This window comes from Zosterops lateralis, assembly GCF_965231275.1.
Source record: "Zosterops lateralis genome assembly, chromosome: 7".
NCBI lineage: Eukaryota > Metazoa > Chordata > Aves > Passeriformes > Zosteropidae > Zosterops > Zosterops lateralis.
The window spans coordinates 35827604-35846768 of NC_139767.1; positions in this window are offsets into that span (position 1 = coordinate 35827604).

Sequence of the window (19165 nt, forward strand, 5' to 3'; positions counted from 1 at the left end):
AACATGGTCTTCCTTTCTGATAATTCAGGCCCACCCCAGCCCCTGTGCTGGATCAAATCTGAGAGATCCATTTGGTTCCAAGTCTCCAGATCTGTTGAGAAGTGGAAGCCCCTTTCCATTAAAGGAATTCCTACATTTGTATTCCTGCCATAATACTGTTTGGAGAGACACAAATTAGGACGGTGCATCAAGTCATGGAAGGAGCAAAGGAGGTGAGCAAGACAAAAAAAGAAGGAATTCACTGAGAATAAGGTAGAGGATCATAATTTGTTAATTAGTAAAAAGGTTCTTAGGTGTTACCCTGATCAGAAATTAAGAGAAATTAATCAGAAATTACCTAAACAGAAATTAAGGGCCTGGAGCATCTCCCTGCTGAGGAAAGGCTGAGGGAACTAGAGCTGTTCAGCCTGGAAAGACATGGCTGAGAGGAGACCTCATCCCTGGGTGTCCCTGCCTGCAGGACCCACAGTGGAACCACAGGGGACTGATCCCAGGAATTCCCCCTGCACAGGAGGAAGAACTTTCCTGTGCAGTGACCAAGTTCTGGACAGAGACCAGAGAGGCTGTGGAGTCTCCCAGAACCATCTGGGCACAATCCTGTGCCATTGCTCTGGGATGGCCCTGGTGGGACCAGATGACCCTACTGTGGTCCCTTCCAGCCTGACCCACTCCGTGATTCTGTGAAAAACCCTCTTATCCACTCACTGCTTGAAAAAGCAGACAAGGAATTTAAAAACTCTCCAGCTCTTGTGAGAATTTTTAATAAACATTATTATTATTATTATTATTATCTCACTTCATGGTCCAGTATGTCCAAAATTTACACAGCTCCCAAGTGACCCAGGGGTTTACCATTTTTTCATCCCAGGTGACAAAGCCAAGTAGGAAAGACTGAGCAATTTGGAGTGTTGGAAATGGAATACTCTGTTCCATCTCCTGTGCAGCACTTCCCTCTCTCTCCGTGCACACTTTTACGAGGCAGCAGATATTTGACCTGTTACACCATGATACATAAAATAATAATAAGTAATGAGTGGGTGGGTGATCTCACCAGTGTCTTTAAACCTCCTGCAATGTGTGGGTTACAAGGTTTGAATCACACAGAAGTAGCACCAAATTTGCCTGCTGCCTCAAAGAAACTGCAGGAGGAGGAGGGGCCAACTGGTGAGGAATAAAGGAAATTAATAAAACCTGAAACAAGAATGAATAGAATAGAAGCTATAATGGAAACAAAGCACGAGTAACTATTTGTATATAAAAAAAATAGCAGATGATGTTCAGTCAGGCTTCTGATGATTTTCATCCTTGACAAATGCTCCCCATTTGTGGAGAGGACATATTGATAAATACATATTTAATCTTGTTTGGAGAATAAAAAGAACAGGTGACACTGATCCTTCCCACCACTGTCAACCAGAGCAACTCCCTGCCACAGCTCCCACACCAGTACAAACAAAACCAGAATCAAGTAGGAAGTTCAAATTACAAAAAAAAAAAGAAGGGGAAAAAAAAAAATCAAGTTAATCAAGAAAAAAATCTGTGCCCAGCCTGAATTTCTACCCCTACATCACCCAGAGCTCCAAGCAGGCAGGACTCACAGGAGGTTACTCTGCCATGAGGCTGCATGGCCAGGCCCTACATTTATGAATGAAATTGCTGCTCTTTTCCAAATGTAAGATCCGAGACCATGGATGAGTGCCACCTTTTTTTTTTTTTTTTTTTTTTTTTTTCCTTTTTTTTTTTTTTACAAAACCCTTAGGAGCATGAGTGTGCTGTATTTCTTCAATTCAATGCTGATATATCTGATTTCCCTCCAGGACAGACCAAACATTAAATAACACTGAACAGGCTGAGCGCGCAGCTAAAATACTCGCACTGAAAAGTTTTCATTCTCAGCTTATTTCCTAGTTTACAAAAGCTCTTATCAAAAAAGCTCTCTAAATTGGAATTAGTTAGTGATCCAGGTCTCAAAAGCCCAGGGACTGGAAGTGAAGATTTCTTAATTATACCAGCAGGGGCTTGATTTCTATTCTTAGTGCAGCTGGGTAATGTTGTTAGGTTCTTGCAGAGCTCTGTTTCTCACTGGCAGGGGTAGCCCCTGGTTTGCCCTGACAAAAATATAAAGCTCTTGAAATTGAAGCATCTTCAAATATGTAACAAAAACACACACCCTTCATATCCACGTCCAATTCTTCAGCAGAGTTCCTTTAAAGCTCAGTAACTCATTACTTGGGAATCCAAACACCAGTCTCAGAGTTTTCACTCGAGAAAATTTCATTTTTTTTATTTTATTCTTTTTCTCCCAATGGGCTTTTAAATACCTTGGAGGATTCAATGTTGCTCAGCTGTAAATTCACCTTCAATAAAGGCTATACACCAAACTTTTGGGATTAAGACCCAGATCACAAGAACCTCCAGAGTTAAAAATATCCACTCACAGTGACTCAACTTCCCTCCTGTGTTACAAGGACAGACCCAACCTAGAGAACAATAACCAAAACCAGCCTTGTACTTTTGCAGAATAAAAAAATTCTACCCCAAGATTGATACCACCACAGATTAGCTCTAAAATCCTCAAAATACTCTTGCTGAATAAAACACAGTGTGAAATATACCAACACTAACCCAAAACTGCAGTTTAAGTGCATTGAGGGTAAGGGGGGAAAAGGCTTATTAGTTTATCTTAAGGCTCCTGGATAGAACCCAAAAAATTGGGTTGAATCCCCAAGCAGGTCATATTTCTCTCATTAAAATATTTGACTCACACTGGCAATGTTCTCTGAAGATAAATGAACCCTGGGCTCGGAACAAGGTAAAGTTGTAATTATTAAAGCAAGTATTTAAATCTCAATTTGACTCTTGCTGGTCACCTTCTTGAGAGGAGGCTGGTGGTCAGCCTTGGGTTTTTTTGGTTTTTTTTTTGCCCACAAAACACACAAAAAAAAACTCCTGCAGGACGAGTCAGCTGCACATCACAAGGCAACTGATGGTCACACGAGATGCTATTTTAAAAAAAAAGGCCCATAAATTTTTGCATCTTCACGCTCCTATCTGCTCGAGCTGCTCTATCAAAACTCAAACTTTCTTGCTGGGAAACGGTTCCCTCTTTGGTACCTTTTCTGCCAAAACCCAACTGTAACAACAAAAGTTTATAAACAATGAAAATTCCAGCTGCTTGACATCAGCGACGTGAAGCTTTCACTTCACACTGATACAAATATTTACCCTGAGCTCTGGCAAAGCTTTCCTTGCCCATGTCGCCCTTAATCATACATTTTTCCTTGATTGAGTTATGCTTTCCAGTACGTGATTTGCTCTCGTTTACTTTTTAACACATCCCAGAGGCTTCGTCAAAATCAGCTCTGCGCAGGCCATGTCATTTGGTAGCTGCCAAACGTGCTGCTCAGAAGGACCTTGGCAAACAGCAAAAACAGCGTCTCTTTCTAACTGCCCTAATAAATGTGTTTGTTCTTTTCTGACCACCATTTATTTCCTCAGATCCCACATATCCATAAAGCAATGAGCCAAGAAAGTAAGCAGAAACACACTCATTTTCCCTTTAATCTACTCCCTCGGGGCAATGCACTGACTTCTCTTACAGACACCTTGTAGCTAAGAAGCTGCAAAGTATCGATGACTCACTTTTTATTATTATTTACGAGACAGAAAAGGGTATTATCAGAGGGAGTAATAACAAAGAATCACTGGGTTGCTGCTTTAATACTCGCAAAACTAAATATACAGGAGTCAAAACAAATATAACTCCACCTGAGCAAATAGGATCATCACGAGCCATTGTGACAATTATAATTAAATATATTCTTCCAACAGAAAGGAAATTTGAGAGATTTCTCAGCTACATTCATATAAAGCCAAGCGCAACGTGGAAGAAAATCTCATCTGCAGCATCTAACATGGGGAGAAATTTATTTCAACCTATTCCTGAAAGTGGACCCAAGTCTTAACCAATATATTTTTGTTACCCTTTCTTTTTATACCTCTCTACATCCCCACTGGGAGAGGACAAAGAAAAGCAGCAAAGACAAATGATGCTGAAGAACTCAGGGCCCTGGGCAGAAGTTTTCTTATTATTTTTTTTTATTAATTAGATAAATCTTAAACCCAAGCCTGTGGTTAGTGTTCTGCTAAAGGATGAACCAGCTCCCAGCTCTTCCTGTAGGTGGATCAGTCATCCAAGGGAAGAGACAGAAAATTGCACCTGAAGTGGCTCCAAACAACAATCAACAGTAGCCAGCAGATTATGAAAGAAAATCAGCCCCATTTTCAAGCTGCAAACAAAGAAAAAAAAACCTGAAATCCATCGCAAATAAAAATGAGGGTCAAGGATGAAAATAAAGAACTCCTGAACCACCTGAAAACTACCTCAGGTATTCCCTTTTTAGTTGCTATTTCAATAAAATGCTGGTGCATAATTTATAGGATCCCAGATGAGTTGTTTGAAACACAAACAGTTTAGTTTTGCATTTCAATGACAATTCTTTCTCCTCTTTATTTTTCTTTTAATTTTTTTTCTTTTTATCTGAAGCTTCCTTACTGCTGGTGTTTCGCCTAAAAAGCAAGAAAACTCAGAAAAAAACACTTATGGTCCTAACATCTCACTCTAGTTCAGGTCAAAACGAGGCAGTAGATTCATAAATCTTAATTAATTAAATCTCAATCTAAAAATTAAATATTTCAGTAAAACATGAATCTTCTGAGAATTTTAGTATTTTGGATTCAAAAAAATTTTGCTTCATTTACATGAGACAAAATTATAAATACATTTGTGAGTCTTGGAGTCCTGGAATCTACCACAGGGCTTTTGGGAGAAGTGGCAAAAAGGGAAAAAACAATCTGGGATGACTTTTGCATGACAAATTGTTCAGCAAGTGACAGATTCACACTTCAAGCTGGTGGCTGCACGTGACTTCAGCGCAGCATCTGCAGTGAATTTTCACCTCTGGCTGGAGGAGGAGGATCACCCAGGGTGGTCCTTTCTCCTTCCTCCAGTCCCAGCGTGGCAGGGATAGAGAAGAGAAAGATTTGTGACATAATCACATGAGAAAAAAAAATCAACCTGGAGGATTTAGGAGGGATGGGATTCTGTGTCTCACAGTTTTTCTAGCTAAGGTTAGCATTACCCAGCTTTAGTCTTTGAAGAGAAAATATTTTGGAGTTGCCAGGAGCATCCTGAGTGTTTTAAAATCCTCCAGTAAAACCCCATTTAATGTCAAAATCGTTCAGAAGTCTCATATACATCTATTTGCAATATGTATTTTTTAAAATTTTATTCCAAAACCACATTAGGATTTTTAACATTATTGCAGAATGACAGGAACCCAAATAATTGCACATCTTGTGGTGCTGTCAGCCTTACAGATATGTGTTTTCATCACTTGAGTTTTTGGGTTCATTTGGAATTAAAAATATTTAGACCTGGTACTAGGGCGCCAGAATTCCCCTAAAACAAAGGGGAAAATGAATCATCAGATAAAGCTAAAATGTAAAAAATCTAAACATCAAAAAACAGCAAAAATCACCCCAAAACTCTGCAACAGAATTCACTGGCTCATCTCACAGACACTGATGATGTTTTCTTTACCTAACAAGGTATCTGAGCCTCAGCTGGTCATTCCTAACCCCCTCAAAAGTCAATGCACATCAAAAGGTGCCTCTAGGGAATAATTTATTTCATTAAAAGGAAGAAATGCAGGTGCCCAACACTATCATCTGTGTGTCCTCTAAATGGCAGGACATGGGAATGGAGATGGAACACACCACCACCAGAGGATGCAGCAGGAGCTCCTCGTTGAATAGGTCCTTGTGGCCAAAATTCACTTTATTTACACCTCAGAAGCCAGAATTCCCTCTTTGCTGACTCATTTGGGGCTGGAATTAGGTGACCCTCAAGGTCCAACCCAAACCATTCCATGATGTTGGTATCCCACATGACATCCCTACTAAAGTACAGACAGGCAAAGTCAGGGAGGTGAAACCCAACCCATGTGGCTCCCACAAAAAAAAAAAAAAAAAACCCAACAGGTCACAACAAACTGACCTGCCACGAAAAGAGGAGTTTTATGTGACCTCACAGGTAATTAACTCCCATGACTAATGAACTAACAGAAAAATGAACAATTGCAGCTTTCTGCAGATGAAATGTTCCACCAAGAGTCCAAAGACAGATTTCTCGTCCCCACACACAAGTTGCTGCTATTCCCAGAACTCATCTCATCACCAGGTACTAATTAGAGGAAAAAAACCTCCAAAAACATATGAAGGTGAACAAAAAAAACCAAGCACATCAAGTGGTTTATTCTTCAAATTACTGAAATTGAATTTTTTAAGTCACAAGTGAAATGCACGTTGTGGAGTGAAACCACTTTCTAATGTCTCCAAGGTTTGTTCCAACAGAGATTTTAAAATCAAAAAAATTTCAAGACTTTAGACCACATCAAGGAAAATATCAAACCTGTACTCAGGTATGATTTCTTTGTTGAATCAGTTCCTTTTTTCATGTAACATTTTCATTGACTGAAAGCAGATCGTCAAGACTTTTAATTAATACTATTTTAGTCTTAATTTCTTACGAATTCTAAGGGTTTCTATTGCAGCAATGAAAATTTTCCAGATTTCCAATCCCAAATTTCGCTATGGATTTCAATAACTTCCTCTGAAGAATTTCCTGGAGTTTCATGGGACTGAACAGAGATAACAAATGACACATATGTAGATTTCTTCTATATGTTCTCTATATCCTATATTATCCTCTAATCCTTTATCTCTCCATCAAATCAATTATTAAACTCTCTTGCCTCTTTATTATCTCCTCACTGTGTTTGAATTCTCCCCAATATCAGAAAAAAGAGGATACTTTTCTCCTTTATCTGCAAACATCCATTTATTTTCCTCTCTTTTATTTCCAAAACTGCAAGAATTAGAGTGGAAATTTGAAAAAAAGTTGTTTTTTTTTTTTTAATTAAAACAAGATATTCTTCCTAGTGATGATGTCAGGAAATTCTCTGTAGTAGCAGTTCTCTCTCATTCCCAGGTGGAAAGTCAGTAGAGGGAGCACAAGAGCACACAGCAAAATGTGAAAGGACTACCAAAATCCTCACTTACATCCAATCATTATTATTATTATTGGGGAGTTTGTTTTCTTGAATACCCCCACCAGCCTCAGCAGGAGACAAAAACCTTAAAATTTATATAAAGCAATTGTGTTATTTTGAGGGAAAAAAAAAAAACAAAACAGACCCAAACCCCCAAAATTTGGCAGGGCAGATAAAGAGCTGGAAAGCTCCGTCCAACCAAACAGAAAAATCAAACAACTTTCTTAAAATAGGCATCTTAATCATGATGCTGAGTAACCTCCTATTTTAGTAACTGCCACAAAGCATTTCTGGCCATGTTCAGGGCAGAACTTGTAATAAAATTTAATAATCACAGCAGGGTCCATCAGGATCCATCCAAAACGAGCAGCTCTGTCGAGGACTTGGGTCAAACTTCATTACATAACTGAAAAGACGACAAAATTTGCTTGGGTTTAGATTCTGTGATTAAACACAAACCTCAGTCCACATTCATCCCAAATTTGCTGAATTCCCGAAGTTTTTCCGGAATTCCTCACATCTCACTGCTGGAAATCTTAGGACTTGGCTTGAGAGAGCTTGGAGCTGTTCATGTTTTTTTATCTAAACTATGGGAAATTCAATTATTTTCCATGGTTTTGGCTCAACATCAACTAGAACTGCATTTCTGTGTGCGCTCCATTTCAACATTTCAGTTTGATTTGAATGTCAAAGCACAGATCAGGAGGACAAAGTCCTTCCTCATATCACTGGATATAAATCCAGAGGAACAATGGCGATTTTATTGGTGCTCTTCCAGCATTATACCATTTTAAATAAAAAATTTAACATGCATTTCAAGGCTGAAATGGGGGAAAAACCCAAACAACTCCACCATGAATGCCTGAAAACTGTGGAGATGAACATTCCTCTCATTCCTGTGCAAAAAATTGCATTATCCTTTGGTTTACAAATCTCTACCAGAGGCTGAACACAGTTACACGACCAAGGACATGCAAGATTATGCTCTTCCCATCATTTTAAATTAATTACACAAAATTGTGCTCTTTCATCACAACAAAGTTCTCTGAAGACCCAGTAGCCCGTGGAACAGCTTGAAAACAGTGAAATATCCCACTCTTGATTATTTTTCCCAAAAGGAGAAAATTCAGCCAAAACACAGTATCTTATTGTTGCATTTTTGCTCCCCATCCAAACCAACCAAATCCCTGGGAAATAAAATACATTAATATTTTGTTTGTAATATTTTTGCACAAGAAGTTTTGGAGGGCTACGGTTTTGTAGAAGAAAAGGAAAGGAGGGACAGGGAGAAAAAAAGAGAGAAAAATATCACAAAAGCTTTCAGTTGATAAGTCTGGTGTGCATTAAATATCTCCAGGACTGCTCTATAAAGACACTTCCTTGTTTTCTTCTTCACCAGCATTGCTCACACCCAAAGTCCTGAGACAGATATTCCACCAATTAAAGGAAAACAGATCCCTTCCAGTCTTTGCATCTTTGAGGAATTTTTACTTGGCCACTAAAAATCCCAGGAAAACTTTTCTTCCTTCTGCTCTTGACAGAATCACAGAATCAAAGTCCAAACACCCAGCTCAAGGGTACGGCTCATATTTAAGCCCACCCAAGAATCCAGAAGAAAAAGAGAACTTCTGGAATATTTAAATACCTTGGTATTTTCAAAGGCCATGAAAATACCCAGCAGAATCTCCCACACAATTGAATTTTATGAATTGGCCATCTGGGGTCTGAACTGCTACCACAGGACTGAGGAACTCCCAGGGAGTGTTTTAATATTCTTTTGAATCGAGTTCCTGCACTGCTCAGTCTCTCTTTTCATTCATGAATCACTTCCTTCTGCTGCCCAGTCCCCATCTTGTGTGAGCCAAGGCTGATATCTCCTTGTCTGTACTCAAATATTTATTTGTACACATTCAGCAAGTATGAACTGCCCAAGTGCCATCCCAGCCCAGTATTTCTTGCACTCGTTTAAGGCAGGGGCCTGTTCTGAAAGGTCAGAGTGGATAAATTGTGTGTTTATTGGCTTTCAATTAGCTCTGCATCACATCTGTGCAGCTGGAATTTATGCTTTTGATAGCCAAGCTTTGTGAACAATCAAGTTCATTGCATACACCATGTAAATAACATATGAATAAAAGAAATAAGGGTTAATTAAAGAAATAAAGATAATAGCAAAGCTACCTTGTCACATCCAGGTGACCACCTTGAAGTCAAAGTTCCTGTTACCTTGGTCATTGTTTTAGGGTTCTGGTGGAGATTTACATCTCCAAACATGAGGTACACAAATGATTAATTATTGTAGGTAATTTAAATCTTTTTCTAAGGCAAAACAAGGCACCAATATCTGCGGAAATGGATTTTCTGAAGTTTTATCCAGCAAGTCCAAGAGTCCAAAATTCACACCCAGAAACCAAGCCCCACAAACTGATTTTAAATATCATTGTTTTACATAGGAAGTGGAAAAACAGCTTACATATCAAGCAGAGTCCAGACTAATAAATCCAATCTACACTCAACTGTGTTCCACATCACTAAATTATAAGAACAGGATAATGAGGATTTCTGAGTTACAGGAGAGTCTGGAAAAGCCCTACTTATAGAAAAGATTTCAGCAGCATTTTATTTAAAAGAAGTTTAATATTAAACTGATGGTAGAAGCATTTGAAAATGCTAAACCAGGAGCACTTGATTATTGCAGGCCCCACACACAGGACACCTTTGTTAAATACAGGAGAGATGATGGCACTAATAAAAGATACAGCTAATCTCACTTTATGGAGACTCAGAGGAATGCACAATGCCCTACTACTGTACTGGCAGGTAATCTACTGCCTCTTTAAATAAATCTAAATATTAGGTCTAGCAGGGATCAACCTGAGGAAAAATGCTAAAATATAACTGCTAAAGTTAATACTTATTTAATACTTGCTTTTCTACAAGACTTAAAATGAAAAGGCTTTCCAACTATTATAAGATGTACAGTCTTAATCTACATTTCAATAAGATATTTAAAGGCAATGCTGAAACTGTCAAGGACCCTTTCTTAAGCCTGGGAGAGGCCGACAAAGGAGTGCTGACAGTTCCGTTTTCCGTGACACGGGAGCATTATTTCATCAGGAAAATGTTATTATGCTTGTGTTCATCTTGGAACTCCTCTCTGCAGACTTTTCCAGCTCCCCAGGTGTATTTCACTGCCTCACTTGAGGTGTGAGGAGCCCTTCCCTGTGAAGTTGTATGAAGAGATCAACATAAATGCACATTCTTCTGTCGTGTTTTATACAGCAAGGCAAAAAATGAAGCTACAGTGAAATTTCTGCAATACCCATAAACTAAAAGTAGTCTAAAACCTGCCTAAAATTCAACCTGTTGTTTTCTTCTAGCAGTCAAACAATTACAGACAATCTTTAGACAAGATTTTTATTCTTAAAATTTCCATATCTAACATTGACATTTATATATATTCACTCTTTGTGCTAAACACACACTTTTTGTGGTTTTATTTTTTGCATCTTTGTTGTAGACGCCATAAAAATAGCACATCAAGCACCTTGTTAAATTAACTCTTTCATTAATAACGTGGCTCCAGTTTGAAAATAACCCTTTTTACTCTTGTGTGAACATATACACGCAGCCCATAAACAGTTTCTAATTAGTCACATGTGGATTCAAATGCAGACTTGTACGCCATAAACCAACACTGAAGTGTATAAGAAACTGTCAGTCAGATCAAAAGTCAATCCAAAATCATCCCATTTGCAGAGCTGAGATGCTGTCACAGTTAGTTAGCCCGAAATGTTTAAAACAGCCACCAAACTTTTATTCTAATTGAGCATGAGTTGAAAGGCTGCACACTTTGATGTCTTTGCTTTTATCATTTGTATATAGCTAAAAACAGCAGGGTGAGGGTTTTGGGGTTTTTTTTTTTAGTTTCTCTCAGAAATAGGAGACATTATTTCTTATTGAAAATATACAGGTAGGTCAGGCTGTATTTGTGGAGCCGACGTATGGTTTTCAATCATGCGTGTAATCACTTACAGCACCACTCCTCAAAAGTGCAATTAGTGGAGTTTCTCGTTACTATTTAACCTTTTCTTCCTGTCCATTGTCGACCAAATAATTAAAAAAAAAGCATCTTCTGAATATTAACTGCAATGAGATCCTGCATCTCCTCAGGAAACTCGAGGACTCGGGCAGCATTGTCATTTTTCAATCCTTTCATTTTGCAGGAGGGGAGAGGGCAGCAGAGCCTGTCTGCAGGAAGCGTATTTGAGCAGATGCCTACAATCTGAGAACATGTTCACAGAAACTTGAGAGGCAGCAATGAAAAGTCCAGGCCTAATCTTATTATAGCAACACTGGGTCACAGCGAGGGGAAACGCACACAAAAAATGCCAGGCGGGTGGGGAAGCAAAGGAGACTCTCACTGCACTTCAGGCAGAGCACAAACACACCCAAATCCAGGGCGTCCTGGACCACCCCTCCTCTTTTTAATGAGACATAAAAATCTTCCTGCGAGGAAAAATTGAACAGCAGAAGTTCCACACCTCTCACTTCACTGGGATGACAAAAAAACACCAAAAAACCCAAAACTCTTGTTAACTTCAATAGACACCACAATGTTCCCAAAATCCATCACCTGCTGGCAGCCTGTGCCTCTGCTGGGAGTTCCAGAGGTGTAGCTTAATGATGGAATTTTCAAGGCTTCAGCTCAATTTCTGTCTTTAGCTCTGTGCCCCGCGCTACAAGAAGGACCCTGAGGGGCTGGAACGTGTCCAGGGAAGGAAAGGGAGCTGGGAAGGGGCTGGAGAATTCCTGAGGGAACTGGGAAAGGGACTCAGACTGGAGAAAAGGAGGTTCAGGGGAGACCTTCTGGTTCTGCACAAGTCCCTGACAGGAGGGGACAGCCAGGTGAGCTCAGGCTCTGCTCAGGAAATGGACAGGACAAGAGGAAATGGCCTCAAACTGTGCCAGAGGAGCTTTAGATTGGATATTGGAAAAATCTGACTGCAAGGCACTGGAACAGGCTGCCCATGGCAGTGGTAGAGTTCCTGTCCTTAGAGGGCATAAAAAGCCCTGTGGATGTGGCACTTGGGGACATTGATTAGGGGTGGCCTTGGCAGTGCTGGGGCAATTGTTGGGCTACATGATCTTAGAGGTCATTTTTAACCTGACCAACTCTATGATTGATGGTGCTCCAGCAGGACTGAGATTTGCTCCCCTCCTGGAGCTGGTGAGCTCTGCCAAAAGCTCTGCCAGCACCAGTGTGTGTATGGAAAGGAGGAGAGGCAGAGGGACATATCCTTTACCACTGGCAATATCCGTGGCCAGCTGGCTTTAAATACCACAAAATACCAGCAGCAGGACAGATCCAGTGGCTAAGCAGCCACATTTCTGCTTTCCCCAGCACTGATGGTCTGATGTACCATCCCATCTCTGGTGATGGGGTTGGAAATGCTCTTCCTGAGGACAACCACCCTCCTCCAATCTTTACAGAAGTTCTCACTCCCAAAAAATCCTCTCCACTCATGTAGTTCAGCATTAATTCAAAACCTGTCTTGTCCCGAGACAGGAATTTATTGCAATCAGAAGAAAGCAGCTTCAGCACAGTTCCAGGGACTGAAAGGAGATGGAACCTCAAGGCAGCCATTCCTTGGCCTGGAATTGCAACCTTCCATGCTGAAGGCTTGGACACATTTTGTGCCAAATCTCACACGAGTGTATTTGTAACCAAATCATTATCAGAACTAACCCAGGCTGACAGGAAACAAAAGTTTACCGGATGCCACAAAAGGAAATAACCACTGGAGCCTCCAGGGGAGGAGGTGGTGCACAGACTGTCCTGAAGTCCCCACAGAAGGCAACTTGACAGTGCAACAGCTTCTCTCGACAGAAATTACCATAAAGTTCCTATGACCTGAGGGTCATCACTGAGACCAAGAAACCATTATGTTAGGGACTGTATGAAAACATACTAAGGCACAAATTCCAGTATCTAGAAACCAGATGGGAAAGGATTATGAGAAAATTATGACTTGCATTTTCCAGATGAAGAACAGAGGAAAAGCAGATCTATTTTGTTCTCACCTTTTTTTTTTCCTATAAAGAACAGCATAACTTCACTGATTCCAACGAGAAATAAAGCAATCTTTGATTGTTTGTCCAAGGACACCCCAGAAACCTGCAGCAAAGCCGGGAACTCTGCACAGCCAAGAGCTCCATTCATAACACCATCCTAATTCCCACAGAGTCAGCCAAAAGGTGACTAGGGAGGGTCTCCTCCAGCACTTTTCACAATGAAACTGTGCCCAGTGTATTCCCTCCAGGAACACCGTGCCAGGGCTTCACCACGCTGAGGATGCCAGATACATCAAACTTAGGGTGGCCTAGTGGGTAATGCCTACTGAGAGCTCCTACAGCTCAGCTTTGGTCTGAGAGCAAGGAAAAGCTGCAGGATCTGTGGGAACAGGACAACTAACAGCGATTGCAGCCATTATTTCCCCGTCTTTTATAGTGCTACCTTTTTAAACGACGCTTGAGATCTTTGTTGCCGCCTCGTACCCCGTGGCACCGGCCCGGCGCGATGAGACTCCGGCGAGATGCAGCACATGAAAGCATCCGCTGCGAGCGCGACGAATCGCGATGACAAGGTTGGGTTGGAGGTAACTTGTGAATGATCTGGTGAATTGAAAAAAAGCCTGCCTGCTCTGCCTAGGAGCAGTGGTGGAAAGAGAATATGGGCAGTGCCAGTTGCGTGCTCCGGGCAGGAGCCGTGCTGAGAACACAGGAGAAACGCACCATACCTTATTAACACGCCCAGCTTCTCAACGAGCTCTCTGCAAAACAAATATACAGCATCGGCAATCAACCATATTATTATTAATAATGCGGTTCAAACGTGTGGAGGAGGTGAATTTGGTACGAATCCAGCATTTGAATGATGTAGTTTGAAAATGAAAAGCTCTGCTTAGGTACCCAGAGAACACAGGCGTTGCTGTAAAAACCCAACACGCGGCATACAAAGGCGTGCAACTAACTAAAACCCAGCTCAAGTCATGAATAAAAACAATGCCATAATTCTTTGCACTCTAGAGCATCTTTCAGAAATCATTCTGCATGCATTCCCTGGTAAATACAACATCCTTGCAAGGCAGATGAGGAACAGTACCCTGGTTTTCAGGATGGGAAACAGAGTCAAAAATAATCCCACACCCCAACACTGCTGGAAGATTATTGATGAGGGCACACGATGATCGTGACATGTTAACTTTATGTGGCATTTTAGTGTGGCCTTTGGGGTAAGGATCTCTTCAATTCCTCCATGAAGAAGAAAACCAAAGCCCCTTTCCCTTCCCCGAGCCATCAAAATAGTGATGCAGTGCATCACAAAACTCCTTCTTCCTTTATTTTCTTTTCTTTTGTCACCTCCCCTTATTTGCGTCATTTTCTTTATCTACAGAAACCTGCATGGGTAAAACTGAGTTGTATCTGTGATTAAACACACCTCAGTTCATATGGAAACTTAAATTTATCATCATAAAGCTCCTGGTGACACAGTATGATCAACACTTACAGATTCACAGAAAAAAACACACAGTTTTTGCTGTCACAGTTAATTTCCTGAAAACAGTCAAAAATCCAGGTTTAAACCAAAACACTGACACAGTGCTTCAGTGTTTGCCCCCAAAATGTAAAAAACCACGGCATTTTATAAAACAGAATTTACATGTTTCTACTGTCACAAGTTACATAGATCATCTTTATCCTGTGGCACGTTCAGCACTTGATTTTAACTTAAACACTGTAATACTTGAGATATTTTTCAATAAAAATCCAGGTATAAAAACGAGCAATTCATTTCCAGACAAGAGTATCAACTGGGACATCCATCATCCCAAATCCCCCTTCCTCCCAACACTTCTTTTCTCTTGATAAGCCTTTCCTGGAGCACAACTAAAGTTCTGTAACTCCAGGGAAGGTCTGGTATTTAACAATGATCTAAGATCATGGAGGTGTGTGTTATATTTTCCCAAAGTTGTCCAACACCTTTACATTCCCTCCACCCAACAACCATCAGGCCAATATCCTCCTTTAACACTTAAATACTGTTTCTTTCCCTCTACTTAACCATTACTGGGGGATTTAAATGACTTCCAGACATAATTTTAATATTAACTTGCATTAGATTGAGGCCTCCACATACTTTCACCCCTAATCTTTTTCCATTCTGCTGCTGATAATCTCAACCCAACACAGGATGTACCTCTGCTTGGGAGAATCAGTGTTTCATTAACTCTGTTCAGGATTTTGTATGCAATCTATGAATTCTACCTGTTTTCAATGCTGTTTGAAAAGTTTCCAAGAATATTAATCTAAAATATGTAATACGTAGATAGGCCCCATGCCCTCTAAAAACACCATATATTGAAAAATACTTTTTTTTTTTAATTTAACCTAAAAAAAAAGTGAAATTCTATATTCTATTAGAAACTAGAGAATAAGAAAGACTGCCGGATAGTGATTAAATCCACAAAGAAACACCTTGAAGCTCTTTATTTGGTTGAAGCAGTACCTGGTTTAGTCCCTCCCATGGGAGCACAGGCTCTTATATTTTTACATCATTTTTGTGGGCGCAAGAAGTACAGAACCAAAATGTAAACACCACTTTGTGTTTTATAAGTATTTTAAATATGACTGTTACGGGACAAACACATTTTATCCTTCTTTCAAAAAATGTTGCCTTATTAACTGCTGTAAAACCAAGAGCAATTTTTTTTCCTACTTTTTGTTGTGATAAGCCAAGATATCCCATCCCTGTCGATTAATCAATGGCCACTGATTGCCATCCAGAATGTATTTTCTCTATTAAAAAAAGTGGCTGATACTTTATCAGAAACATTATTCAGAAGTTATACTCCCCTATCTTAAATTTTCGAGTATTCTGTCAGGCAGAAAGGGAGAGGAAAACATGTTTCCCTCTCCTCTCTTCTCACAGAGCTGATGAAAAGAAAAATGTTCCCAGTTTTGTTGTGCATTTTGCTGTAAATTTGTCACACATCTCTAATCATTCCTGCTAAATGCGGTTACCAGCTCCAGTGACAGTTTTGTTGGGAGGAAATCACAAGCCTTTAAAAAGAAAAAATAAATAAGAAATGTGTGCACATTTTATTAAGGCTCTTTTTGAAAACTGTTATCGTTGCTGCAAATACCTCTGTGTCAGAGAAGGGGGAACACTGAGGAAATCATGGCAGGGAGGAGGATGTGAGGCACCTTATCTCAGCAGCGAGTGGGAGTGAGTTTCCTTGTCCTGGCTGGGATAGTAGTGGGAATTCTAAACTAAAAAGTCCAGGCTGACAACATCTACAACAGGCACAGTGCTCTCTTGGACCTAACGTGGATATTCCAGAGCAGAATGGCAACCAGCTGCAAACAAAATTAATTCAGCCTCACTCTGCTTTGATTTAGAGAGCACAAAGGGATTTGTGTTGGGCCTTAAAGCTCATCACACCCCTGCCATGCCCAGGGACACCTTCCACTGTCCCAGGCTGCTCCAAGCCCTGTCCAGCCTGGCCCTGGACACTGCCAGGGATCCAGGGGCAGCCACAGCAAATCTGGGAATTCCAGCCCAGGCAGGAATTCCTTCCCAATCTCCCAGCCAGCCCTGCCCTCTGGCAGTGGGAAGCCATTCCCTGTGTCCTGTCCCTCCAGCCCTTGTCCCCAGTCCCTCTCCAGCTCTCCTGGAGCCCCATAAACCCTGGAAGGAGCTTTAAGGTCTCCCTGGATTCTTCTCTTCTCCACAGCTGAGTCCTCAACATCAACAGTTGATCTTCTTCCATAACAACCCCTTTATTTTGGCACTGACACCACTACTTCTATTTAGCAAAATTAATGAGAAATTAGGATTTTACTTTTTTTTTTTTTTTTTTTTTGTTTTGGTTTTTTTTTTGTTTTTTTTTTTTCTTTTTTTTTTTTTTTTTTTTTTTTTCCAGCAGGTCCTTGAATCTAATGCATTTTTCCTTTAAACAGTGTGAACATTCCAGCTCTCCCAGACTATCTCCAGAGCAGAGAGGCTCCAGCCCTCAGAGCATCTCTGGAGACAAGTGAGGGCAGCTTCAAACCAGGACTTTTGAGCTAGTTTGCTTTTTTTTATTATTATTTCTTTTATTAATCATCTGAAAGAGGAAGAGCTTTGCAAGGGGGAAGCTCCAAAATTGCCATTTCAAGTGTTTTGTTTTGTTTTCAAAGCATATTCGAACTAGGACAAAAGGAAGAGGAGGAGAGCCTAAGAAGTGCTTTCAAGTAAAGAACGGACAACCGGGAGGGCAGAATTTTGGGGGAAGAGTTCTGTTACATCCTGTACGTCCAGTCTCCAGGCAGAACTGGGGGGAACGAGCCAAAACGCTGAGCTCTATCAATGCCATTCTGCCTTCTGAATGAATTGTGACAGTGAGAGACTGTGGGAAGCAACTTGACACAAATGGAAAATTTGCAAGTGAAGAACTATAATAATCGTCTCCCCTAACAGCCAGATCAGGTTGTGAGGAGGTTTTTTTTCTTTGCTTTTTTTGTTGTTGTGGGGTTGGTTTTTTTTGGGTATTTTTTTTCCCACTCTGAGTGCAGTTTAGCTGGCACATTTTGTTCAGGGTCCTTCTGAGAATGACTAACAATTTGCAGCCACTGATAAATAAGTTGGGTCACAGCACAGAAAAAAACAGCAGCAAGAATCTCAGCAAGCTCCACTCATATACACAGAAAATGATTCAGGTACAGAAAACACATTTTTAATTATTTGCACAGCCACAGCTGCTGCAAATCAGAAGTTTTCTGCTGAATTTTGTACAGTGCAGCAATTGCCCAGCTGGGGATAGCAGCTCTTTCCCACCCCAGGCATCTCCCTCTGTACAAGCTCTACCACAGGCCTTCCCCATCTTTGTTTTAAGGGAAAAAAAAACCAAGTTTAACCACCCCAGCACAGTACCATGAAAAAAATCAGTCAAACTGGCACAAATACATGCCAGGTTCTGGATTTACCCTGCTGTAGCAGCCCAGGTGCTTCTCCTACCACACTCTATTAGAAGTTGACCCCATTTTCAGGAAATTGCCACAGAAAAAGCTGAAATTTTTTCAAGTTCGTGTTTTAATCTGACTCATCACTAGAGGATGACACTGCCAAAACCTTTCCAAATTCCTGCAGCACAGCCCTGTGCCCCCTTCTCCAGCCAAAACTTAACAATGTGAATTCTTGACATCCCACACGCAATTCAAGGGACTCAGATTATTCCCCTTGGTTGCACCCAACAGTTTTACAGGTTGTTCTCTTTATTCTGGGCACTGGCACCATTATCTTCCACCATAAGCACACATAGATATTTCTACTTGGCCAAAAAAAAAAAAAAAATTAAAAAATCAGGATTTCACATGGTTTTCCAGCAGCTACTTGAATTAAATGCATTTTCCCATTAAACAATTAGTAGGAACTAGTGCTGATACATACAAATTCCAGAACCATTAGAAACTACATAAATTCATGCTGATATTTGACTCATCGTTCCATATCCCTTTTGCACTATTTAGAAAAACCAGATTAGATGTGCATTAACATACTCGTTGACATTTAGGCAGTTTACTGCAGGAAAATGAGAAAAGCAGTCTAGAACAGCAGATTTTTCTTCCTTTTTTTTCCCCAACTCAATCCTGATTTTGCTACAGAGACCCCTTTTCCCCAGGTTTTCAGTTCACACCCAAAGCTCTCTGTGTTTCATTTATACCCCTGGCTTTGCATTTCCATGAATTACAGGAACAGCTAACACATCTCTGCATCAGATTCAGCCAAAAAGTCATTGATATTTCAATTTCTTAATTGAACAAAATTATGTCCACAAGACTTTTAAAAGCAACACATCACAGGGAAACCTCTGGAAAGCACCAGTGAGCATCCAGCCAACTGTGCTGGGGCAAGGGGTGGTGATGGAGAACAGAAAAGCCAGATATTAACCTGGAAATGGAAATTAAACTTCCAAAAAGTCTCTCCAACACTGCACAGAAACTGCTACAGCTCC